This window comes from Neopelma chrysocephalum, unplaced genomic scaffold (assembly GCF_003984885.1).
Source record: "Neopelma chrysocephalum unplaced genomic scaffold, ASM398488v2 Primary Assembly neopelma1_23, whole genome shotgun sequence".
Taxonomy (NCBI): Eukaryota; Metazoa; Chordata; class Aves; order Passeriformes; family Pipridae; genus Neopelma; species Neopelma chrysocephalum.
The window spans coordinates 20435673-20463261 of record NW_020897691.1 but is presented as its reverse complement, the minus strand read 5'-3'; the positions used below and the strand labels follow the sequence as shown (position 1 = coordinate 20463261).

Below are 27589 nucleotides of genomic sequence, written 5' to 3'. Positions count from 1 at the left end.
GAAAGCTTCTGTATGGTAATATGTAGAGACTGTGAAGCCAGTTTGTGTGGATTTTCTAATGCTCTTTTTGTTCCCTTTCTCCTTTTCAAACACAGAAAGTCCAGAGAACTCTGTGAAGTACAGTCTGTAACGGGAGAAATAAGAAGTCTAAAATTTGCTTGATTGCAGCTATGATGCATTAAGCTCCAGGCATCAATCTCAATCTCAGTGCTTTTTCTCCAAATGGGCACTATTTTACAGTTATCGCTCTCTAAACAAAACAAAATTTATTACACACCATTTGCTAGCTACAGCAGCTAAGACTAGAAGCAAAAAAGTCTTCCTACATGAGGAAGGTAAAAGCAACGTCATACTGTAAATTGACTTCATATGATCAATGGCAGAAGACATTCATCTGTGAAATGATGTTCATATCCTGGTCAAATGCAATCATAACATATGCACTTGAATTTGGAAAAAGTGGAAGAAAATCATTCCCATTACTTTACTGGTGTTCCTAATGTGTTCACACAAATCACCTTTGAATAGATGAATTAAAATACTTACAGCAACTCTACCTTTGCCCCCTTAATTCCAGGTCATTCTGACAGCTCTCAATACTGCAGAAATAAGTTTTCCTACAACCAGTTTGATGAAATTAATGGATCAAATCTTGAACTACCTCAAAAGTTAAAGCGATATAATTTATTTTTTGAATCATATGTATCTGTGCTGTAAACATTTTTGTCTTCATTACCAAAACAGCAAGACATTTGAAGCCTGCTTTACTTTTCAGTATTTATGCTTTTTTGTTTTCCACATTTTTCTCAATAGGAGTGTGATAGCCCATTTAAATTTGGTTTATTGACAGCTTTTCTTCATTTTGGTATCCTGCATGCTAGCACCATGTTGCAGATCTGGATGCAGAGAGCACGAAGAAATCCTTGTAAAATTTCAATTTGTTCAAACTTATACATGCATACATTTATGTGCATACATACGTACATGTATATATACATAAATATATGTATATATCCATATGTGCATATGTATACATATTATATAAATAAAACCAGACATATTTACTAATTTGTGTTAGCAGAGCTGGTTTCATTGTGTTTCAGGCTCTGCAATCTGAACAAAATTCAACTAAAAGGAACATCCTTTATGAACTTTGTTTACTTTACACATAGGTGATTCACTTCATTAAAATCATGCACATAATTTCTTCTTGGGAGTCTCTCTATTTTATCTCCTCTGTCCTCAGAGACCACTCTGCACAGAGTTTATTTTGCTGCCACCACTGGAACTATGATTTCAGGTTACTTTTTTTTACTTTAGCCAGGAGCTAAATTAGCGAGAGCACATCCCCCTAAGTATAGGTCCATAATCTCACTGCAAATAACAGTTTAGACACTGCCAGCTGAGATCAGTGCCCTCACTAACCAGGCTTGATGCTTTTAGACAATGGTCAAGCTGACAATTGACACAGTGTCCTCATGCACACATTGCTCAACCCATTTGCCTGGCCTGCTGTTGCTAAGAGGGCTGTTTGTGCAGGCAGCTGGCAGCAAGATGGGAGTACATCTGGGGATCCTCCGAGAGTGGGCAGAGGAAGCAAAAACATGAGATCTCAGCCAAGCCTGAGATAGGATTCTAGGTAAAGCTCATGCTCTATGAGATCCAAACAGACTTCAGCAAAATTGTCATGAGGAAACTCCCACACTGAGAGCCTTGGCTTTCCTTCCTTCTTTGCATGACTACCTTGCTATGACATCCATAAACTGGGGAAAACCAGTGCAGCCATGCGCAATGAAGAAACTGAGGCAGGGCCACTTGTAGCTGCTAAGCAGGCAGGCTGCAATGTGGCCGGTGTCTCACCAGCCCATGGCAATCAATTGAGCTGTCAAAGCTATCTCCACAGAAAGACCATCGCAAGTTCAAGCCCATGGCAGAGTGGTGATGGCAATAAGTGCTGGACAATCTCATCAGTAGATGAGATTGACAGTTGAGACTTCAGATGAGACTTCTCAGTTGCCTCTGAGAAGCTGGCAACTAGTCAGCCATGCAGAAGGGAAGTGTGATGCCTGGGAGCAACAGAAATTTGTCAGCAGGGAAAATAATCTGAGGACTTGGGGTCTGTTCACAGAATTTTGGTGGTTGTTACCTGCAAAATCAAGGTTCCCTACAAAATAAAACTAAGAGCTCAGTGAGTCTGGTGTTAAGTCAAAGTATAGACTTCACTCAAGGCACTCTGGATTTACACCAGGTAAGCTGAGATCAGTCTCAGACAGTATGCTCCTGGTTGCAAAGACAGCTTGTACAGCACAGGATTACACAACTGTTGTTTCAGGTTGGCAGTCCCAATGAAACATCCTTACTGGCAGCTGATCACTCATCTTCAAAATCTGAATGGGCCACCAGAACCCCCCGAGCACACATTTTTTTAGCACTTCCACTGGATGTCATGTGACGAGGAGACAAGTGCTCTACCCCACTATCCCTTGTTATTGCCACATCTATAGAGAGATTGTTTAAAGTGTCCTCCCAGTACCTCCACACTGGTCCTGAAGGTCTTAAGACTGACAAGAGAAAGGCAGCACTGGAGTCCTCCTCAGTGAGGCAAGATCCCTCTACACTGATGTCACTCTGCTCTTGGTGTGTGCTCAGTAAATCAGTAATTTGTCATGAGCGTGGGCCTATCCATACATGGCAGGCTGGAGGAGGAATGACCTCAAACTCTGCTTCTAATCCAGGGGGCGTTGCTAAAGCACAGTGTTTGAGTTTGATGCATGAAGTGCAGAGATATTTTCAGCTCCTGAATCACACTTTTGGCTCTGCAGCTAACTTGAACTTCTCCTTAGTTTTGTTTGCAATTTTTCACCTTCTGCAATCACCACTGACTCTCAGAAAAATAAAACGAGCTAGTGTATTAAAGAAAAAAACCCACATGATCGTAAATGTGAGGATTTTTTTCTTACATCTTTATGATTTTATTTCAATAACTTCTATTTTATTCTCTTGCACAAGTGGAGGAGTGGTAAACAAATTACTAGTAGATTATGGTGCATCACCAATGTTTGGTTTCTTTATTTCACGTTCTAAATATATGCTATTAAATGCTGCCAATGAATGTTTTCTAATGATTTTGGTGTCCAACACAAGAATGAAACGGTCTGAAAAATGAGGCAATGCAACAGCAGTTAGCTTGGACACAGCTACAGGACAGCTGTTAACTATATATTCCTATAGTTGAAGCAAAAATTTTGCTGTATTTGCCCCATGAAATCATATTGACTTGACCACAATTCACAATCATAATTTGAAACTGGCAGTAATGAAAAAGCAAAACCTCATTTTACAATACAAAGGGCATAAGTCTTAATTATAATTATCCTACCCATTACAATTCTATCACCTCTCTGTCCCTACCGCCTGAGCCTACTCTCACTGAATTTGAGGGGAAAGCTCCAGTAGCCAAATTATGCAATCTCAGTCACAGCTAAGCAAGTCATTTGAGCATATGCTTAATTCCATTTCTAATTAGTAAAGTCAATTCAGCAAAGCAAAGCATTTGCTCAAGTCAAAAGTGAATAGGTAGTGTGCATCTTTCTGAATATGGGGTTTTCAGAGACTGAGGATGTTGCACAAAACTTCCCTTGACTGCCTTTCAAGCTCATCAGGCTGGAGGAAGGTAGAAGTCATATGTTAGTAATGAAACTGTCACTCATGTATGTAAAGTACTAATATTTTTAACTCATCCATAGAGAGGTTAAGTAAAAGCAAATTTTAAGAAAGCCATGGGACATATCCTTGGAGTGGACACAGACATACTACCCATGGATTGCAGGGACCACAGAGGCAGATGGAGATAACACAAAAAAGATGAGGTAAGAAGCTACCATAGGAAATTCTGTACGTTCAGTATTGCTGATAAGCCTTGCTAAGCCTTTTCACAGGAGTTTTTCTTATCCACTGGAAGAAGAGTATAAAATAATGGGCATTTCAACTCCTCTGTTTACGTATCCCTCAAATGGGAATGAGGAAATAGTGGGGATAACAAACACTGCTGTGATAAGGAATGTGGCTCTTCCCTTGATGGACTGAAGTAACTGGGCAGCCTCTAACATCATCTGAAACCTTTTCTTTTTCTTTAAATTTCCTTCAGTCTTAGCAAGCAACATTAATAGAGATGACTGCCAGGCAAGCATGGATTGCCAGGAGCATTCCTTGGCTGCAGACAAGTGGGAAAGGAAAAGCCTGTTGCATAGGGCAGGGCTGCAACCAGTCACAGGACATTGACACCCAGCAGCAGGCTACATGGCTCACTTGCCTCTGCCCTTCTCCCCAGATGAAGGAGCCTTATCCACCTTTACATTTTGTCTCAGAGGTCAGGAATCAATTACAAACACCATAGGGCTGCCCTAAATTATGCTCTGCTGTCCAAGGCTGCTTTCTCCCAAGCAGGTACCCCCGGACAAGGCTGTGGGGAATGTGGGGAAGGGAGTGCAGAGAGCCAGGGTCTACCTGTTCTTCGGCTCCTCCAGCTGCTGTCAACCCACTGATTTGCTCTCTGTTTGAAACTGCAATCTGTCCCTTCCCAAAATGCGCTGCCAGCTGTAGAGTATAAATGTTTGCAGAAATTAAACAACTCCAGCAAAATACACATTATGCAAACATCTCATCTCTTCCCAGATGACACAACATGGGGCACCAAGCACAAACAAAAATGGACCAAACAAAGCGCAGAGGCATTGTGGGAAAAAACTCATTTAGTGAAGACCTTCTCTGCTCTCCTTACAGCCATTAGGACAGCGATAATGCTGAACTGGCTGGCCAGCCATGAAAATTGGATAAACTGAGCACAGAAGAGACAACTGAAAGCAAGAGGACAGACAGCAAAAATAAGTGAGACAACAGATGGAAAGCAGAAATGAAATGTCTAAACTGCAGCTCTAATGCTGCTGGTAACAGTCACGTTCAAGAGTAGTTTGGTTTGCTTTCCAATTTTGGAGAGGACAAGAGTTTTCTTTTTTAAAAAAAGTCTTGTTAGTTGAACTGCTGTGGGTTATACCCAGATAGTTTGTGGGACAGGAAAACTATTTCTCTCCATACCAGGAGTGCAAAAACACTTCTGAGAAAGGGCAGAATTCTGACACCCTCTGGTGCCCTAGTTGTCCTAGTACTGTTGGAAGGAGAGAGGAGGGTCACATCATTAAAATCTATATCCACAAGTGCAAGAGCTGTGTTTTAGTTGCTGCTGGCCAGGGTCAGTCCCTGGCGTTGTTCAGAGCTCTCCCACAACTTCCACAACTTCCTTAGCCTCTCTCCCTTACTAGCATGACTGCTACAATTAGGCAGGAAAAGGGTAGTTATTGTTGTAGCAATGTTCTTATAGATTAATTTGGCAGCTTTTCTAACAGAATTTTAGTATAGTTTTGATAACATGCAAATATGGGAAAGAAGGATTTCCACATCGGCCAAAGAAACAGTTGTGGCAAGACTACCTATTTTTAACACGGTTTATTCCAAGCACTATTTCAGACACAGTAGTTTCTCTCCCTTCTGTTGACACAGTTGTTTTGTTTCTCTAAAGACACAGCTGTCTGTCTCTTGGAGAAAAAAAGCCAACACCAACACCATGAATAATTGCAGAGAAAAACACGAGACCGAAACCCAATCAAACAGCGATCTAGTCAAAAGGTAACGCTGGCAAAGCTTTATGACTTAAGTATAGAGTAATTCTTCAGACGACTCGTAAAATTTACATCAGGTTTTGCCTTCTCTGATATTTTAATTGTGACTGTGAATTTTTAAAATTCAGATCTGGTATACTCAACAACTAACTGAGATGGTTTATTGATCTAAGGAGTCTGACTGCAAACCTGCCATCAGGGCAATGTACTGGTCTGTTTGCAAGGAATGCAGACACAGAGCAAGATGCAAACACTTTCTTTAATAAAGGAAGGAAAATCTAATGAGAGCACCAAGGGGAAAAAAATAAACCCCAAAGCCTGATAAAAATTAAACCGGTATAACAGGACAAACATTAAGCAATCCTTCTGATACTCAGGTTGCCAGACTGTTTTCTCTGATTTTTGATGATAATTCTTTTTCCTCGTGGGATGGAGTTCATGGTTATGAGATCTTCCAGGCAATCTGAAAACCTTATCTCCTCTCAAAGGCATTTCAGGCAGCTTGAGAGTAGATGGAAGCAAATAAAACTGAAGCATGGCTAAGGTAGGACCTCTGCAGATAACAAAAGCAGCTCTGTTCTTGTAGGACAGCCTATTTGCTGGGAAATTTGCAATATGGAAACCTGATATATTAAAGGTCAAGACTCCAATACAGAGCAGACACATCTGTATTGTGTTTTAATTTCTTTTTATGCCGAGAGGTGCCTAGGGTCCTGCAGAGGTGACAGAAAGATAAATCATGCATGACAAACTGGAACAGAAGACAAGGCTGTATCCAGAATAGGATAGCTCTGCTAGTGCAACTGTCCTAGCAAACTGTACTGACAGCATTCCCAGCACAGCCTTCCTTCATACTAGCAAAATCATGTTATTTGCTGGCACAGCTTTTTCCTGAGGTTCCTCTTCCCTCATCCAACAAGCTAGAAGTGTTTCAGTAAAAGTAAAGGTTTGTCCTTTACTTTGTCCACAGTGAGAGCTTTTGTGTGTGTCAGTCAGGGATCAAGTCAAGAATCATGCCTCTTTACACCTGTGGCCAAGACAGCTATGACAGCAAAAATCTGTCAAATAGGCATGTTCTTCCTTTGACTGGAGTGAGAAATCCTTTGTAAAGACTTCAATACCGGCTGCTGCCCCTGTTGGGAATCCTACCTTCTCATGCACTTTTGGAGAAATGAAGAGATAAAATGTCTCACCATACATGCCCTGATCAGAAAGCAAAAGAAGTCTCCAGCACGTCTATGACTGATCCCAGCTCCTGCTTCATCCCTCTTTTGTAGAAGGCACATCCACCTGGCACTGCCCACGTCAGCCAGGCTCAGCCTAGGCTGAGCACCCTTGCCCAGATCCACGGGAAGGAGGAAGCAAAAAGCAGCGGGTGTGGTGCTGCTGCCTGCTGCATGCACAGCCTTCTCCCAGGATGGAGAAGGACTACGATGTCCAGCAATATGGGAGAATATTATGCCAAACCAAGTGCCTGGTACTATGTGGGCAGTTTAAGAAAACGACCAAATTCACCAAGATTATTATTAAAACTACAGTTGATTTAAGATGTATTTTAAAAATAATTTTAAAGCTTTAAAAAGCTTCCAGGAGGTGTGTGAAAAGATATTTTCCAGGTGTGCTATACGGTATTACCTACTGGTCACAATCGCCCAAGTGATTTAAGATTTTAAGACTGTTGCCTATGATTTTCATAAGAGAATGGGCAATGACTTTAACGTGCCCTTGAGGAAATTAAGATCAGCAAAGGATCTGGCAGCATATTCATACACGGTTTTCAGCCTGTTAAAAGGGCTTACCTGCTTACCTGCCTTTGGTTTGGCAATGTCTACAGCTGTGGTCATTGGTCACCCAGTACTATCTAATTTTTTTACAAGACATACAGTACCTATTTCTGGAAGGTTGGACCTAATCCAGGCCACTATGGTTTCCACAGACAGGAAGCTTGAAGGTTTGGGATTAAAACAGCAGGAGGTTGAGAAGAAAATTGAGGACCTGGAAATAACAACTGATAGCCCTGATGTAATCATCAATGGGAACAATGCAGCTCTGAAAAATGTATTCAACAGCCTGAAGAATAATCTCAGATAAAAGGCTAGGTTTTGGAGGCCAGTGGAAAGCTTCTGCAAGGACAGTTACAAGACAGGTTTTGGTACACTTTTGCATGAGTTTCAACCATTTCTCTTCAATGTCATGCACGGAAACCCACAATACAAAAGCCTGTAGCTACACAAGCTACCCCAGGGTGTCTAACAGTTTAAAGGACAACTGTTGCTGGCTAAGAGCTAGGACAGCTCTTCCTCCTCTAGCTATGGAAGCTGAAGGTGCTTCTGTCCTACTTGCCCCACGCTGTCTGAAGACTCACATTTCCTACCTCATTCCATGTGAGCCCTCCACTGACCTTCAACTAAAGCCAACCCAGATGGCTTTGCCTGAACTAAGAAACAGAGCACTTCCACAGTTCTTTCAACAAGTAGTAGTGTGATGGGGCAGTAATTTCCAGCTAGTAAGCAATGATGATCCATAGGCAGAGGGTCATTTTTAACCTTTGCAGCCCCTTGCAAAGGCAACTCCTGTCCACTCCCTGAGATCTGAAACACAAATGATGAGTTATAGAAAAGGCAAGATGGAAAGTTTAATCTGCTGTATCAGTACAGTACTAGCTGAAGAAATAAGCTTATCAGCAATGCTACTGAACTTAAAGCCCTAAGTAACAATTATCCATGATGTGGTACTTGGACAGAAGACTCATTACTTCAGAACAGACACATAGGTTTTAGCCTGAATTTTTGGAACTCATGAATGTTGTTGTAGACAAAGTACCACCCTGAATATAATTTTTGTGATAGTCGAAACAAGAAAGTCAGTATAAAATAAAGACTCCAAACAGTGTAGTAGATCAATCCCTCTCTCAACTACCTTTATTTACTATCCCCAGAAAACTCATTAAAAAGCAATATATTTTAAAGAAGAAAATTATTGACCTTTGAAACACAAATGACAATGCAGGTGAACAAAGCGTCCACTAAATTTGTTGATGCCTATATCCAAAAGCCAGGTGCCAGCTCGGACAGATACCATACCACTAAATGGCAGAAAGAGACTGGCTGACTGAAAGAGACTGGCAGGGATTAGCTAAATCTGGTTTCTAAGGGTGTTTCATAATAACATAGGGTATCTTCAAGGCCTGGTTGCCCCAGGAACCAGACAAACAGAAAAACTGGTTTTTAAGTCGCCTTTGCTTTCTCTGCTGTGTTCAGCTGAGCTTCGGGGCAGCTGCAAGAAAAAGATTAAGGACTACAAGGTGGCAATTTCACTGAGACTTGTCCCCTTAAACCCTCAAGGTTTGATTCTATGATAGGGCTTCTGCTCAAAAATTAATAAAACCCGAAAAATGGTTAGAGGCCACACTGACTGTAAAAGCTCCAACCAAGGAAAATCTGCCCTAGGAAAGGAGCCAAGAAAGGTGCACGGGATTTAAAAATTCTTTCAGATAACAGAGTCAACACATTAGGCCCCAAAAATGTTTCTACAAGGAAAACATAATGTCGCTAATAAGTTATATAAGAAATCAAGTTAAAGGCTTCTCATGAGGAATAAAAGACATAACAAAGCATAGTGATTGCTCAGGAACTCAGATATAATGAATGATTAAGAAAGGTAATAAGGTAGAAAAAAAAGGACAAAACAGACCCCTACTGAAATCTACATCTCTAAAGAGTTATTCAGGTTCCCATTTAAGTGTTTCCAGAGATTAATACCACCAATTCTCATTCAGGAAGTTACAACAGATTTATTCAAATTCAGTCAATTATATCCCAAACCCAATTATATCCCAAATCTCATTGTTCTAGAACCTTTGTGACCACCAGAAACCACTTACATCATAAAAGAGCAAGCACTCAAAGAAAAGAAGCTGTTTTTTTCTGTTGGGACTACTTCATGGGAGACAAGCAGATTTAGGAGACCCCAGGAAGATGCTCCGGGCAGACTCATTATACGTGATCAACCTCACATGCTCTTAGGACAAGTAAAGCACTTCTCACTGCTTCTCTAAGGATTGCTTACTAATACACCAATCCTACAGTAGTTTCAAACATGATTTAAAGACAATAAGTAAACGGAATCAGAATTAACTTTGCTGGGGCTACTCCATTTCTTTCATTATGATAAGTCAAAGAAATCCTTAACCTGAACTGCAGATGTAGGTTTTGGCACCTATGTTCCAATGTCTTTCATACTATTTCATTACAACTAGTCCTGGCAACGAGCAGTGACATCCCCAGTGGGTTTGCAGATCATCACAGAAACGTGATTACAAAACTTGATCCAAATATCATAAAAGTCAGTGGAAGTTGGATTGAGCCCAAAGAGAAATGATTTTCCCTGCTATGGGCGATTAGCTATACGTTATGTTGCTTCTGTTGATAAAAGTGAATCTTTGCCCATGCACTAATTTCAGTTACTTAACAATAGAGCCTACTTTTGAACAAGATAGTGTAATGAAATAAAACATAACCTGGAATAGAGAAAACGTCTTCTGTGCCATGGGATCAAGGAAAACTTCCACTGACTACAGTCACTATTGAGTAAGACTACCACACTATTACATAATGCATCAGCTTACTAATCTATGCACACACATATGTACACACACATGCATCAGCTTACTAATCTGTAGGTCCCCTAAACCCTTCCCTGAGAACCAGCACTGTTACAGACATTTGTAGGAAGAGAGATGTAGTTCATGTGGTCAAGTGGACACAGGTTGTATCTCACCCTTTGTATAATATTATGCTCTAAAATTTTATACATTTTCTATCTTTAAAATATGGAGACATTTCTGTGGGGGAAAAAAAGTTTTATTCTAAGGAAGAAAAGAAGATGTTTTAAGAATAGTCTAAGTATTTACAGGATATTATAATTTCAAGAGATTGTCTTTATGAATAAAGACACTCTTGAATTTATCTGATAATTACTTGGTTTTTACACCTGCTAGAACACGCAAAGCAATATTGGTTATATTTCTAGCTTACATGCTGTTCTTAGCACAGATAGCTTTTTTGTCAATATGGCTGTAATAATTCACATACTAACTGGAAAAACAAGTCAATCTGACAAGAGCTGTACCTGAAGAGAACAAAAATCACAGAAACATTTGGGTTGGAAGCCACCTCTAAATGGGTCATCCTAGATCATCTATAATAGTCACTTATCTAATCTAGCCATGACCGACTCCACACCCTCCCATGGCAGTTTGCTCCACTGACCTCAATGTTGCATAGTAGTAACCCCTTTCCAGTATCAAAAGGTCTAGCAAAGTGTTCCCTGCTGCAGTGTAACCACAGTATATCCCCCTCTTTTCTCTTCAGTAACATGAAAATACCATGCCCTGTTCATTCCGATTCTTTTGTGTCTATATGTGCACCTAAAGCTCTCACTTAGGCTCTCTCCAGACTCAATGTACCTAGACTTCTTCTCTCAAATACTCTTTCATCTTGACTTTGGGCTTATCCATCTTCCTGAAGAGTCCTGTGAATTGAGGTTACCTTTTGGCCCTTTGATTTTGTAGGCTGAAGAGGATTTGAAATGTTTGCACCAAGTCTAGTTAGGAATTTAATTTATGAAGCTTGAAACTACAAATATGTCATTGCATGTCTCCCTGCTTTAGAGTGGCATTTGTTCTTTCAAATGTAATATTGTTCTCCCAAGAAACACCTCAAGAAAATTGCACATACAAGATCGATATTCACATTAATGACATACTTGGAATTTAATACTGTTGTTCTTTAGGATGTGGTCTGCAATTCCAGAGAACTTCCATCCAAACATGAACAAGGAGTGTTACCTCCCTGTATAAACATACTGCACCTCCATTAGGCATTGCTCAGAGTGAAGCCATATCAGCACCAAGATTACTTGAGCATTTACATAGAGCATCTGGAGGCTGTTGAGGCCACTAAGTTCAATTAGTAGGAACTTAAAAGCTCTCTCTGATATGCCTGGTTTGCAATCATGGCCCATATACTTTATACTTTCACCTGATATATGTCACACCCCTGTGCTCCCAACACAGAGGACGTCCAGGAGCACAGGAGAAGCTGGTGGCCTCCTTATGCTTACAGGCTGAGATGCCTGGAGTGACACCCTGTGTGTGCAAGGCATGTGCCATTAAACGCTCACCTCTCCTAAATCTACCAAAGCCTAACACAGACCCCTCTGAGTGATGTCTGAGCAACCCACAAAGACGGACTGGGGTGATCAAGTTCTCCATCTGTGACAGAATACCCATGCCAGTTTCAATACCTGAGTAGGAGCAACTACTTCCACAGCTGTGGATTTAAAATACAGTATTAATTTGGTATATCATCATATCATAATGTTATCTGGGACTTAAAATCAATTATTTGCCTGTAACATAAAACAAGTCCATTTTCCCAATGAAAATACGTGCCTAAAGAGAGTGGTAAAGATGGGGCTCTCACATGTGAAGAGGAGACTTATTTTCCACTGTTTTGACAAAAAGACTGGTAGACAATATCTGAACGGCTCACTCCACTGTTACTTCTAATAGCTGCAATATAATACTCATCCAACGTGTTTTCAGAATCAGCACAAGGATGGTTTGCATTTCCTAGTTTTTCATTGTTTCAACACAGAGAGGACACTGCTGCTGGGATTGCCTTTGCCTAATGTCAGCATGAGAAGCTGAAAACACAGATTACAATAGCATGGCATGAGCAATTTCTATATTAAAGAGAGAGTTGTAAAGTCTGATGCAAACAGACAAGCATTATGTTTTCCAACATGCAGCTCAGAAGACAGGGTTATTGACCATAAAATGATTTACGTAATCCAACTTGTATGAAGTCATGTAAGACCTTTCTTATGCCACTACCTTTTATATATATATATATAAAAAATTTTTTCCCAAGATAACTGTCAAGTTACATTCCTTATATAATGCTGCTGCAGTGCTAACTCGAAGCATAATGACTGTGCTCATTACAGGGTTATTATGAGTTCTGGGATGAAGAGCTGTCAATAATTTTATTTTCTCCATATAAGGTAAAATACTGTCGTTGTTGCAAAGGGAATCCCAGTTATATCTGTTTGAAACTTTAATTACAGTAATAAACAGATTAAGAGAGAGACCACAGGTCTCTCTCCAGCAAGGCATGCAAGCCTGTATCTCAGGGGATGTGCAGGACAGGGAAAAGAGATGCTGCAATCTCAGGCATCTCAGCTGCTGGATCAGGCCTTAGTGTACAGTCGTCTTCATCCTTGTACGGAAGATGGTACACAGTACTGCACTGCTCATGGCCAAACAGATTCAATGTTTTCTGTATAAAACATATAATACCTATACATAGTACATTGTCTTGATTGTTCAGCTTAGCTTTTCTTTTTTTTTTTGTCATTTTTGCTGTCAATTCAGTGCAGCCTATTAAAGACTGTGAAAGGAAATGGCCTTCAGCAGGGATTTATATTCCAATCGCACAATCTCCATTTCTTCCAGAAAAAGAGCTATTGAACTGGTTCTCCAGTTTTCAGGTGAGTCAGGTCCAACTTTCAGATGCTGCCCTCAGGTTGTGATTATGTTTTGCCAATGATTTCCTATTTAATATACTGCAAGATAAACAGATACCTGTGCAGTCGGGTTCCAAATATTCATGGTTAGGCTTCGCGAATGAAGATTTAGGAAGGCTCTATCTACATTTGTTACAAGCACGCTGGTGGCTAATGAGGCAAATACGAGATAGACATATCCGATTGCAAAAGGCACAGCAGAAAGACTCCTTAGGTGGTAAGGTTCCAAATATATTACATTTGATAATGACAGTGCAAGTAAGTAAGTAGCTAACTTCTTCCTGTCCATTTATACAGAAGGTTCTTTCTTTTGGAGCACGTTTTCTTTTAAAGACTTTTGATCTAAAGGTCTTTTAAAGGCCTCATCTCTAGGGAACCAGCAAAGTGGCTTTTGTTGCTACAAATTCTTGTAGGAAAAAAGCATAGGTGTTCCTTGTAGCAGTGAATCTGCTTTGTATGGGAAGCTGTGGTTTGAGTGTGTTTCAAAATGGCTTTTTCTGGTCCCTGTGCTGGCTCGTGCTTTCTTCTTCCCAAAATCCCCCTTAGCCAGTTCTTATCTCTGTCTCAGGAATGTCCTGAGAAGATATCAAGAAGTCTTCTCATTGGACCTTTTAACCCCTTCCTGCGATTGGGTGTCCTGTAAGCCCCCTGACCCCGTAATTGGTCACTCTGTGAATCCTCCAAGACCTATATTGTAACTGCCTCATCAATAAACTCTCTCTCTCGCCTCCTCTCCACGGGCTGTGTGCTGTCTCTCCAGCTGCCATGGGACTGCATGGGTGGGGGGAGGGGTGAGCACCTAACCCCTCCATGCGTCCAGGACCCTGAAGAAACCCCTGGAGCTGGAGTAACCCCTTCCCTATCCACCTCAAGCCTTCGGAAATGGAACCCCACAATGGGAGGAATGCACCCAGATTCCTTTCCCAGGATTCCACTTTATCTCTTACTGTCAATATCCAGTTGAGTTGCAGACTATACGGGAGATCCTGCTCAAAACCTTTACTGGTGTTTGTCCTGGTTTGTTACTGATGTTTGCTTGCATTTCTATTCCCAAACACCAGCCAGGCCTTGTTCACTGCAGACCGATGGATCAGTAGGAGATCATGAACCATTGCAATGCTCCAAGCAGCTGCCTCTTTGCCTGGTTTGTCTCTCTGTCCCCTAAAGCCTGTGGGCTACTTCGGTGCAGCCAGGGTTCAGGGCCCAGGCTGATGGATCAGACCCCCCTGCTATCTAAAAGAGAGGTTTTGATGACTACTGTTCAGGTGTAAAGGTCACTAAGGCTGAAATTAAAATCCCAGAAACAACATGAAATGCAGGTAAGTCTATTTCTGTGTGTGTTATCAGAGCTTTTCATTTTTTAGCAAACTAGGAAAAGAGAAGAAATGCCAGCTTTAGGACTTCTGCTCCATCCAGTTCATCTGCCTGCTCCAGGCAGTTCATCTACTGCAGCAAAATACAAACCAGCTACGATGAGATAGCCCTGTTTCACAAGCTCACTAATATAATGCACTTCCACTTCTTAGGCTGCAGCCCACAGCCTGCCACCTTGCAGAGCCTCCTCCTAACCCCAGTCCCGCAGGGTGAGCCAGCATTTTGTACCCTCCACTGTCAGACAAGTAACACAGATTTACAGCTGGAGGTAGGAGAATGGTTGCAAAGAGCAAACCTTCTCATGCCCACACTGTCCCTATACATCCCTAGTGCCACCCACAGCCTCCCCTTTTGGGCTCAGCCCCTGCCTCCACTAGCCCCCAGTCCCTTTTTCTGGGACCAGCACAGGCTCCACTCCTCACCTGAGATGCTGAGGAGTGTCAACCGAGAGTCTGCTGCTGCACAATCCACCCCAAACCATAACTCTAAATGTATCTTCCAATTCTACGCATGTATTTATAGGCCCCTGCATGGGAACAAATTATACTTTCAAAAATATTACAGGAAAATGCTGCAAATGATTGTCATAAAAAACCTCCATCATAATTTCATTAAAAATTAACAAAAAGAAAGCATTAGTGTTGTCCTGCCAACTGGAAGTTGGGAGTATCTCACATTATTAAATTGAGAAGGGCAGCAATGGAAAGCCTTTTTAGATTGGTGTTTCCATTCCTTCCTCTTTTGCTTGGTTCAGAAGTCCTGCATAATTAATACTGTAGTACTTAATAAATGCTTATGAACCTACTACTTCTCTGCTCTTTCCATTTAATTAGGTGATTGACTTCAGGCATACTATAAATTATAATGACAATTTAATTACTTTTTTAATGTGCACACTTAAAAGATTTATAAACAGGAATAGAGTACCACAGTGCACTGAAAATTAGAGATACCATGAACTGGAGAACAGCACAAAGTAATGCCATCTAAAGTATCTCCTCAGTGTCTGAGCACCTGCAATGACTGGGAGATAAGGTATTTAAAATGTCTGGTACAACCCCAGAGAATTTTGTATTTCTATCCGAATGCTCATGTATGCCTCTTTTAACTTTTTGTTCTAGCATTTGTGTATCTCACGTGGCTTCATGGCAAGAACATAAAAAGTTTCCAAAGACAAGTCGGGCTATGGACTTCAGCATCTCTTAGGTAAAGTGTTCACAAAAGGTGGAAGACCCCTTCTCATCTCTGAAACAAGTCATAAAACTTCTGCATCATTTCATCATAACACAGCCACTGTTAAAATTTGCAGGGGGCCAAAATCTCCTACGATATTCCAGTTGGCACAGGCAAACCACCAAGACTATGGATTTCATCATCTCATGAGCAGACCCTTCCTAGTCAGGAGACAGAAATGCCTGAGAATATTTCACACCATCAGCACCACATACTATAACAATCCAACTCTTCTGATATTGTTGTTATGCCATCTAGGACTCATTCCTCTGTTACTTACAGGAATTCAAAAGCTAAGAGAATTGCATATATAACAAATTGAATAAGAATCAGATCCTAGTTTTTACTTCAAACCAGTGCTCAAAAAAGTACATTTGCTAAACTAAAAATTATCTTTTTAAATTTAAATAGTTTAAGATAGTAAAAGAAGAGTTAACCTACCTAATTAACCTACCTAAATGACCAGACATTTCCAACTCCTGTCATTGAAAACAAAGAAATCATCTCTATTTTCTACAAGTTACCTGTCATCAACAGAGAGAGATGACAGCATACAGTAACATCACACTGTATGCTATATTGATTAAAATTTCTCACGTAAAAAAGTCATTAAAATTTGGGCTAGAGGAGACACTTTCCCATCTGGGAGCTGAATCTGGTTTGGTGTGACTATTCCTGCCTGTTAATTTAGCAGTACAGAGTATAACTCTACGTTCTTAGCATACTTACTGGGGATGCTGGCATCTCTGTAACCAGAACTGCTTACAGAGAGGGAAAAGAAAAAGACTGGGCAATTCACAGTTGCTAAAAATTTATGGGCAATTCAGCATTTTAAGCATCATCTATCAACAGTGTTGAATAGTCAAAAGGGAAATAAATTTAAATATCTCACCAAGGCAAATGCTGTGATTGTATCTGGTTTTCCTTTTTAATATAGAAAAAAAATTAATCCCAGACGCTCATCTCATTCACTCCCAGTGAAGCTGAGTGGAAAGCAAATCAAATCCATGGCTTCTTCATGTGTTTGCCTACCTTGGCCAGCACAGAGCAGGGTCAGAAAAGCTATAGGTAAAAGAGAAAACACCAGGAGGCTGAGCAGTGCGGTGAATCACAGGAATCACTTTGTCTGCAGCTTCCGTTCTCCGAGGAGCTGTGCAGGGCTGAAACAATGATTCTCCTATGGAGCTGCATCTCATCTACCTCATCTACAGCCAGTGATGAATAATGGGTCAAGAGGGCAGCAGACTTTGGGTGCACAACCCTTAAATACTGTATCAAAGATGGCAAAAGGCCATGTGCTTCAATAATACGGCAAATACTTCCTTTTGCTGTATAGCAGACAAATTCCTTCCTTTCTGCTGGCTCAATCTGTAGCTTTTGGTTCACGGCTCAGAGTATGTGCAAGTTCTATATTCGCAAAACATACATGTAAAAAAGCTGCATTTTTATTCCTGAGACCATTCAACTGTAAACATTCTCACAGAAATAAAAAGTCAGCCCTGTCTGTGCTGAAATCCTATGCTTTCATAAATATGTAGTTCTAGAGATTTATGGGGTTCATGGACAATAAAAGAAGGTACATTTCACTCATTTGTGAAACTGCATAGTAAGAATCGAAAAAATTGTAGAACTGTGTAACTCATCCAAACTTTTCATATTGGGGTCTTTCTCGTGAAAGAAAAATTTACTCACTTGATAGAAATGAAAAGTTCCATAAAAACATAAATTTTGTCCCTGGTTTAAATGAAGAGTAATGAAACTAATAGGCCTTGTGATATAACAAAATACTCCATCACTAACAGTTTGACAGTATTGTGCTATCCAATTTAACAAGACATACAAGATGAGTTGGAATACCTTCATGACATCAAAATATCTTTATGCAAAATAAAACCGAAGCAATATTTAAAATGTTCTGAAGTAAGATGTCTTACTGCCTAAGAGTTGTCAAGTGTTTGTCCCAGTTTAGAGAAGAAGTAAAGTATTTCAGAACCTTCTGCCATTTAAATTTTCTTCCAATCAGTTTTTTCTTCTGTTCCTCCTTAGCTGCTTCTCTGTCTATTTCTCTAGATATCTTTAAAACTGCTCTGAATTTGACAACATAACTTAATGCTCCAACAGGACAGAAAACTGTGGGCTCAGGCTTGGTTTCTAAAGGAAGTGGCAGAAAACAATCTCCAAAAAAATCTCCAAATCAGCTGTGACCATTTCAGCTCACCAAAGCATCAGCAACAGAAGACGACCACTTAGGTGCCCACCCATTCACTCAGCACCAGAAGCCGAGGTAACCCCATAATTTTGGAATAATTGTTTAATGACAACAGCACTTAATACTGGAACATAACTTTCCCATTTTGGAGACTTTGAGGATTCAGTTCACATCAAAATGCTGAAGCGACCAGTGCAGGTTTTCTAGCAGTGCCATGTGGGCAGTGAGGCAGCGAGCTGTGCCATCCCACCGCCCATCTTGCAGTGACATGGGAAACGTGCATCTTTAGCCTCCAGATGTGTTAGAGCAGGAGAAATGGGTGGTTTCCATCCCAAAGATTTCACATTATTTTACACTACAGCAATGGATTTGCATTGTTTCAATCAAATGATGCATTACAAATTTCACCATAGATTTTGAACTTAAACACTTCAGAACTGAGCAAAATAAATGCTGCATATGCTCAGAAAATGGAAGGTCTCAGGGCAGAGGTTATCTCAGCTTTCTTATAGCCCTGTTGAGCAGATTACAAGCAGGACTGTCATCTCTACTTCAATCAAGTATAAATTTCAGATTAAAAATTAAGTGATTTTAATTGATAGCCATAATGTGTTCTGAAAAGCTTCTAAAGCAATAATAGCTTTTCCACAACCACTGCCACACAGAAAGCAAATCAGCATGTAACTCTCCCTCTGAATATTTTCATTCCTTTTTCAGAGCGTTAAACTAAGACTGGCACCAAACTGCATCACCTTTTTAATGCATTTTCCATCCAAACCGAGAGGCACTTGAGAAGCCTCAAGGAGGCACTTGAGTGATGTCCCAGAGAAAAACATATTCAATATAACTTTTCTGCTACACCCACCCTCAGTTGATGGCCCAGCACTCTGCTCCCTTTTATTCATCCAGGTGAGGAGAAGCTGACAGCTGGGGGAGGGAAGAGATTGGGAGCCATGTGGAGCTAGAGTCAATTTTCAGTAGGTATTTGTGAATAGATACAAAAGAGATAAATGCTGGCATGCATAAATTCATATTTTATCAATACCTATTTTGGTACTTACTGAAAAAGTAATTTATTCCAAAAAAGGCTTTTAAAGGCAAACACCAGTTTAAAGAAAATTCCAATCCTGACTTATTTCTTGTCAAAACAAATCCAGGATCCCGATGGCATGAAGCAAGAGGGAGGAGCCCACTCACTAGGTTTCTCTCCCAAAGCCAAAAGGGAAACCAATGCAAATAACCAAGAACCCAAGAGAGAGATTCTCCAGGTCGCTGCCCAAAACAAGCCCCTCAGGAACAGGGCTACTCAAGCCGGGGTGGGTGACCAGCCTAGCACACAGAAGCATTGAGGGTCCTCGTCCAAGTTGTTCATGTAGAGGGCAAGCAGAGCTGACAGTTTTGCATGCAGCATCTTGTAATAACAAAAGTTATCAAAATTACAAGATTTACTAGATTGGCTGCCTGTAATTGCTGCACGTACAAATGTTCAGTTTCACTTCTCAGACTTATTCAAATAATCCAGCCCCCCTAGGCCTGCAAACTTGAGCTGCAAGTCTGAATGTGAAAGGGGATTTATTAAAAAACTGTTGGTGCATCTGACCATGACGAAGTGCTAAAAAAAAAAAAGTAGTGAAACGCACTGAACATTTCCGAGCCCCAGATTATGTCTGGCCCAGATCCAGTGGACATGTTTGATTTCCACTGACTCCCCTATTACAGACTGTTATCTCCCCAAACTGTGATCTAAGGCTAGGATCACAGGACAACAGAGCAAAAGTATCTGTAAGAGTCACTTATTCCATTAGTCAGAAATCAAAAATCAAAAGAGCCACTTGAAACACTAACAGAACGCAAAAACTCATCACTTCCTTCCATAGCAGGGCAAAAGACCTTATTTGTAATTGTTGATCAGAACAATTCTGCCGTAGCAGAAAATTTCTGGCCTCTATTCACGGCTCTTAAATAGCTCCGTGCCTGGACTCAGGCAAATAATTTGAATTTTCTACGCTTTTTCAAAACTGTAATAAAAAACACATACCCACCTCACAGAATAGAGGCTTCATCAATATTTTTAACTCACTCTCAGCTTCTTAAGTAGACAGTCCTGCAAAAGTGCAGAGTACCATTATTTAGATTTGATTTCTTTTTAAAAAAATTAATCCTGTCTTCCTGTCTATTACTTGGTTGGGTTTTTTATTTATTTTATTTCTCAGGTAGGAACAACTGTAGATGCAAAATCAGTGTCTCTGCCTGGAGACTGGTCTCAGCCTTCTGCCTAACTCTTATGTGTACGTTGTATTTCTACATCTTCCACAATACATACCATGAGTCTACACACAGGTCAGTAGGACAAGCAATGCACATCCAAATCTGAATGCAGAACAAACAAAAAACGTGGGTATTTTTAAGAACAAAATTATTTCCTAAGAACCTTGTTTCTTCCAGGTCACACAGTCTGGGTGCAACATGTAAGAAACGGCTTTCTGAGGCACCGTGGTGGTCTTCTGAACCACTGCCATTACCCGAGAAAACCCCAGGAAGTGGTTTGAATGAGAAGCTGGACCCGACTTGCGTAGGTATCAGCTGATGTCAGAATACACACAGCACAAAGCCCTAACAAGATGGACGTTGTGAAACCAGGAATAACCTTCTGTTATCTCCTGCAGTTTGGGAAATCATTTCTAATGTGGTGACTACAGAGCTTAGGAACAAGTCAAACAGTTAATTATTCACTATTCTTCCTAATTAATCTCCACTTCAGGCCAAATCTTTGTATGCCTGTAATAACACGAAGATCTCCAGTGAGGGAAACAACAGCATGAGCCTTTGGACCTCCTTCTGCAAAGCAATTCATTTTTCCATAAACAGTTACTATTAAGCAAGGACAAAGCAACAAACCAGACAGCCATCTGTGTAAACCAATTTAAAAGGATGGTGACCTCATAAAATTTTTCAAACTAACGCTCCATTTAACTTCTGCCACCCTGTCCTGCCCCAGCAGAAGCTGGGTTCGAGCAGGTCCTCAGGTGAGTGCAGTGCTTCCACTTTAGGGAAAGCTGGTACTTTAAAGCCACAGTGATTCAAACCTGTGAAAAGAGCATGTCAATGAAAACACCTCGGCATATATGGAAGCAGAATAACCTTAGAGGCTGCCCATGCTTCCAGAGGGTGTTGCCACAAAGGTCTGTGCTATGTTTGCCAGCTGAGCTTCCTAGAGGTATGAGGTCAAGCGAGCACAAAGGTTCAGGCCACGGATGGTAACACAATTCCTGTTGAAGTGTGTTCTTTCTTATGACCCAGAGAGAAGCCGGAAGAAGTACAGATGGCAAGCACATTGAAAAGAAGACAAACCCGACAGCATTAGAGCAAAACTTAGGAATCCAAGTAAAGCGCAGCTATCCTGTGTGCACCCAAGATGGCCACAGCATCCCCCAGACCCTTCTGCCTCTTTAGACTTTAATCCAACAAAGAAGTTTCAGGCAAAACATGCAGAGTAAAACACCAAATAGAACACCTACAAAACAGGTGCAAGTAATAAACACCCAAGGACATCTCTTGCACAAGTTCACTTGCAGAACTGTCCTTTATTCCATTTACTAAAGTCAGTCAGAGCCACAGAAGAACTGAGAGCAGGGTGCATCAGATGACGGTGACACCAAACCAATTGTGGTGCACAAACTTGTTTACAAGGGCATGTGGACTACAAACATTTCAGCATCAAAGAAAGTAACTGAAAGAAATGTATATTTTTTTTTTGCATTTCCAAGCATCAGAACAACATAACAGTATAAAAAGTGTATTTAAATGGTGGAAGGAAGTGTTTGTTTCTCCATTATATAAAGATGATGATTCTAATCCATATAGTGCAGACATGGTAAAAATTACCTCTCACAATACCAACGCTTGTTACATAGACTCTTTTTTATTTAGCCTGCATTGTCAAAGTCATTACTTTATTGTTCCTCTGCCACAACGCCTGATGTTTGTGTGCCTGATAGTTGTGTTTGCTTTAAAATAATGGCTGTGAGACGAAGGTAACTTGCCCTTTTGACCCAGCGTGTAATTGTACAAGTGTTTGTGCAGTTATAATCCATTGTACACATAAAGTGACATTTCTCTAATTGGCATTTGCTGAACACAAGGGCACTGTCTGCAAATACAGTGGCTTTTTTATTGGCAACCTCTTTAATTATTTCACTCTTCCTAACACAGAATCTCCTTTCTGTTATTAGAGAAGAACAAACCGCTCCTCACCACAGCCACAGTAATAGTATATATTTTTTATTATGTACCAGTGAATACTATTAAAGATTAGCCTTAAAAAACAGCGTGGTATTAACAGCTGTCCTGGGAATTTGTTCCAGAAAAGGGAACACTTCTGACCTTTGAGTCCGTGTCTCAGTGCCTTTTCGAGATGTTTCAGAACAAAAGTTCAAGCAGCGTCTCCTTTCAGTTTGTCCCATCTTGTGGCGTGTAAAACTGAGGACAGAAATTCAAGAGAAGCCAGGCTGGTGCTGCATTCTCTTGTCTTTAGTTCTTCTGTGTCAGCTGATACTAGCACATGCAGCATATTTCTCTGCTTCCTTTGGTTTTGTCTTTCCTTGGTCACTGTTTTGAGTCTCTACCCAGCATCTCTATAGCTCTCCTGTGGCTGCCATGTTACGTAAAAACTCAAAAATGGCTCAGGAAACATTTAAATCTGCGCTATCTTGGCAAGCAGTTAATCCTTGAAGCAAATGCTACTTACACAACAGAGTGCCTGCATTTCCTAGCCTGTCGTGGAGATGTCATGCCTCATCTCCTAAGGCTGGAAGGAATGCATAATGCTTCATAAAATAGCTCTGACTTTCCATTTCTACTATATAAGCATCTTGTTATCTGTTTTTATAGGGAGGGAAAATGGGAAAGGGAATTCCTGGAAGAGATTACAATTGTCAAACTAGCTTTTGATATCTTTTAAACAGCTGAAGCATTAATTTTTTGGCGGCACTGTCAAAAGTCTGTGAGGGCTTCCTGACTGCAGTGGAAGAAACAGTACATTTAGTTCAACTACAAGCTGTACTTTTAAAAAAATCCATATGAAAACAGACTCATTATTCATTTTTCTGTTAATATGTGGTTTTGCCCTGCAGTTTCAGTAATCTTTTTTGCAAGATCTTGCACTCTCAAGAAAGAACTGCAACTTAGAGCTAATGTTTTAATAAAATCTTGTTTATACTATAGTCAAACCAGAACAAACAAAATGAAGCTACAAATGACATTTTTATAGGAAGTCAAGAAAGAGATTCATGTGTCTGAATATTTGAGTTACAGTATGGTAGGCATGATTTTCCTGTAAAGCCAAACTGTAGCTTTAAAGAAAGAAGGCTACTCTGGGAATAGAGCATGGATATGACTTGGGCCTCTAAAGAGCAGCTAGATATAAATACCTTACAATTTTAAAGCAAAACTCTCATCAAGTATTCTGAGAATTTTACAATGGAGCAACAGAAAGATATGGCCATGAGAAACCTTTCTGGAGTCTTCAAAATATCACCATGTTGAAATACTGACACTTTGTGGAAAACAGGCCAAAAATTTTCATGAAGGTTTGCAGTGAGATAGGTAAAAAAATGACATTTTTTTTAAAAGTGATCTTAGAATCCCAGAAATTAGATCAAAAAGGAAATTACCAAAGTCTATTAGATCATCTTGTATCCAAGGAAGAAAAATCTATGTAGTATATTTTACAGTATTTTGTCCAGGTCACTTGAGTTGCTCAAACTCATCAGCTCCTCTGGTTTCCATCAGGAGAACAGACCCTCACCATAAAAATTTTTTTCCTGGTAGTTAAAGTAATACTCCTTTTGCTCATTTGCACCATTTTACTACTTTATACTTCTTTGAGACAGCTATTCTCTTCTAGGTGATCTTGGCTCTGGTGCTTACCACTGTGACATCTAATTTAATAGCAATCAAAGTATAAAAACTAAACTAAAAAAAGCAACTGACCTTCTGATTTGTAGCCTTGCTCCTCTGTAAGCAGGGGCAAGCTTCTGATGCAATGAGACCTGAGCTCCTGGTCAAGAGGATGAAAAATCACCACCTCACATTCAAAGACAGGTTGTATTTCACCAGTGCATGGCCCTCAGTGGAGGATGATGATCTACTAGCAAAGCAGCCTCAAAGGCTCCTATTATCTTTACTCAATGTGACGGTCCATGATTTGGTTAGACTCAGAAAATTTGGCTACTATTACTTTTCCCTACATGTTAGTGGAAGGGTGTTTAATGAGTTTTCTGTCTCCTACTTGTAATAACCCCATTTTTTTTTTAATGCCCAAATTACAGACTTCCAGATTAGGATTTCTGGCTGGCCTTTGTATATGGAAATAGAATTCCCTGGAGAGAAGGAAGGAGTTTCACGCTGCAGATTGATATCCTACCTCCCAAGCAAGGGACAGCAGATGTCACAACTTCATGGATAGACTTTGTATCTCCTCTGTACCTGAACAAAGACAGTCATAAGCAGCACACAGAGCAATCCCCAAACATATATTCACTTCACAGCCTAAAAGAATAAATAAGCGTACAACAAGAAAGCTGCAGAGAGTCCATCCTTTAGGATGTTGGAATAAGTTTGTGAAAACAAAATTACTACCTGAAAAGGAATTTCATTTTTTAATTTAGCTGCTATTATTTCTAACTAGCAGGGTAGCAACTGACAATCATACTTGAGAAAAAGAAAGGCTGGATGAGTTTCTGGAAAACTTCTCAATGTTAAAGGCCTATCTGCAGAGGGACAAAGTCATGTCATGAAACTACAGACACTGGGCAAACTCATCTGCAATCTTGAGTTAGTGCCTTGTACTGCACTCATGTTATTAGTTATTGCCATATCATGTAAATCCTTCAGGACAGTACCATTTTTGAAGTACCCTTGTATTGTCAGGTGTCCTGACATTATCAAGGTCTTGGAGATGTCAGTGTGTGGCATTTCTTTTTAGCTCCTTTACAGCAAGTTTCCAAGCCAATCTGAACACCATGCAAAAGTCCAGGATCTGCCTCAGGAAAAATTTAACTTGGGTTGGAAGGGAGCTTCTTCCCTCGCTGTCTCCTTGGAGTACAGGACCTCTTTACCCAGGACAACTCTGTCCCTTACCCGCTCCTGTCCCAGCCTTCACGTATGGCTTTGCATCTGAAAACAGGCGTCTGGTAGGGAGTGCTGGTGGCTGCAAGCAGATGGACAGGGACACTGGGTTGAGTCACTGGCAGCACACCACTTGTTGAGCTGTTTGAGGTCCTGTAGGAAAAATGCTCACTTTGTGGCACTTACTTTGAGAAATACTGCCAAGAACAAAAATCACTACAAGAATTACTGCACTCTGTAGATACAGGAAACAAAACAGGATATGAAGAAAAGACTTTGTCACAGTTTACAGGAGTTGGTGCCGGACTACTGACATAGAGAAGGTACCTTCCCATCTGCCACAGTACACAGATTTCACTTGCATTATATTCCTTCTCTCTTCTTCCCCACGTGCAAACAAATGGGTGGATTCCTTTCAAAACTAACTCGATGTCATGTTTACAAATCTATGAGCTTACTGACAACCTGGTTCTGGATCTCAACAGTCTTATGAAAGTCACTGGCCACTTGCAGGAAGGACTGAGCTGATGACTAAAGGTTTCAGGACCAAGGTCATCAAGCACAGAATGTACAGGAAGAGCTGCAGTGCTGACTCCATTCATATCATTGAACACAGTAACATCAAAAAGATGGAAGGCTCTTCAATCATCAAGTCAATTGGATTTAAAAAATTATATACCACAAAAATGAAATAACAATATCTTTTCTCACTGTTCCAGTTTTTCTTTACACTGTACTTTCACTGCCTTACTTTTCTTCCTCTTCGCTCTTTGTTACTCTGCTCACTACAAATATTAGCAGTGTTTATGAGTAACTCCTTACTTTTCCCTACAGAAAAGTAATGCCTAAATGTAGTGACAGCTAATTCTTATTTCCTCCATGATATCTGAATGAACAAAACCCAAACCAATGAAACTATCCAAGCTCTTCCTCACACAAACTGACCAAAATTGCAGTTTCCAAGTATCTAGGAACTGGTTCAATAATTTCAATGGGACTTTTTGGAAACACAAAGATCACCATGAGAGATCACATATTGCTAACTATAATAAGACAATTTTGAACTAAAACAAACAAAAGATATCATGTGCCCTGAAGATATGGAATCACTACTCTGCCTCATATTTCAGAATATTTTTACAACATATAGCTGGCTCACAGTAGCAACATATATCTACTTGTGTTTATAATTTTATTAATGACTGAGCAGTCACTCTTCAAACAAAATAGTGCTGTCAAAAGGAAGTGCCATGGCAAGGTGAACTTTCTATTTTTTTTGCTGTTCTTTCCATACCAGGGCACCTCTTTAGTCTCAAGAGTATTTAAGTGCTGAGAGTACTTTGTCAAAATGATACAAAACTATTAAATACCAATTCATTGTTATGACCCTCAACAAATACCCAACACTACAGCAGCTGCATGGAGTGTGCAGTCATAGATTTAACAGAAATTAATTGTATTTAATCTTTTAAAAAAATTCAAAATGAAGCCCCTGATATTCCCATGTCAGATTCAGTCCCCGTTTTTGCCTCCCAATTACGGTAATTACAGTCCTGTGCCCACTGGGAACTACTTGCACACTGAAACACCAACACACTTCGCTGGAGGAGGGAGAGGTTTGCCAATGGAGTTATTACAAGATGCAGCAGTGAATACTTTGACTTTCAGTGAATGTGCCGTATCCCTTGCTCCACAACTCCTAATTATTTTAACTAAACAGATGGGATATCTGGTTAGCCTATGTGCAGGGTGACTTTCAAGATTTTAGAGGTGGCCATTGAATAGGTGAAGGCTCCTCTGAAAAAACAAGGCTTTAGCCACTGCAGTAATTGTTCCTCAAATCAAGCTGTGCCAGCAGAACTTGGTGCCTGCACTTAGTCACTGAAGGCAACAGTGTGTAGGCATATGGACCCAGGCATCCACAGGGCATGACATCACTGCAGGGTCAGCACCTAAATTAAGTTTGTCCCCAACATGACACCTCTGTCACAGCACACGAAGGTACCTACACACACTGCCACATGTCAGTTTGGATTTCATCCCTCTGCCTTGGCCTCAGTGCCAAGCATCAGGAAACAGCAGGCAACTTGCCAACACTTTTTCTTAGAAAACGATGACCCTTTCTGGAAACATTTTGAAGGCCTGCAGAGTCTTTCTGGAAAGGTAATAATGCTGAGCTTTTGCACAAACACTGTAAATGAAAGCTACTCTAAAATATTATCACTACTCTAAAATATAATACCCCTAAAAATGGGGAGAAATTAGGTCAATATTGGCCAAAAGATACTGCTGTGTAGCCAACCATAATGATTCCTAGAAAGTTGAGGTAAATAATAGATATAGCAGCATCAACCAGTTAGCAAACTTTACATTTTCAAAG

General features: G+C 40.4%; 1 protein-coding gene across 9 annotated transcripts in view; it reads right to left on the bottom strand.

Moving 5' to 3' along the window:
- The window catches only part of HIVEP2 (human immunodeficiency virus type I enhancer binding protein 2), a 138976-nt gene that overhangs the window by 55516 nt on the left and 55871 nt on the right, over nt 1-27589 (bottom strand). Inside the window, exon 1 of one of the 9 annotated variants that reach the window (XM_027689563.1) lies at nt 20124-20185. The exons of the other annotated variants lie outside the window; for them this stretch is intronic. The gene's annotated coding sequence lies outside the window, so the exon portion shown is untranslated. Of the gene's footprint in view, nt 1-20123; nt 20186-27589 lie in introns of those variants that run through there. 9 annotated transcript variants of the gene reach the window in all.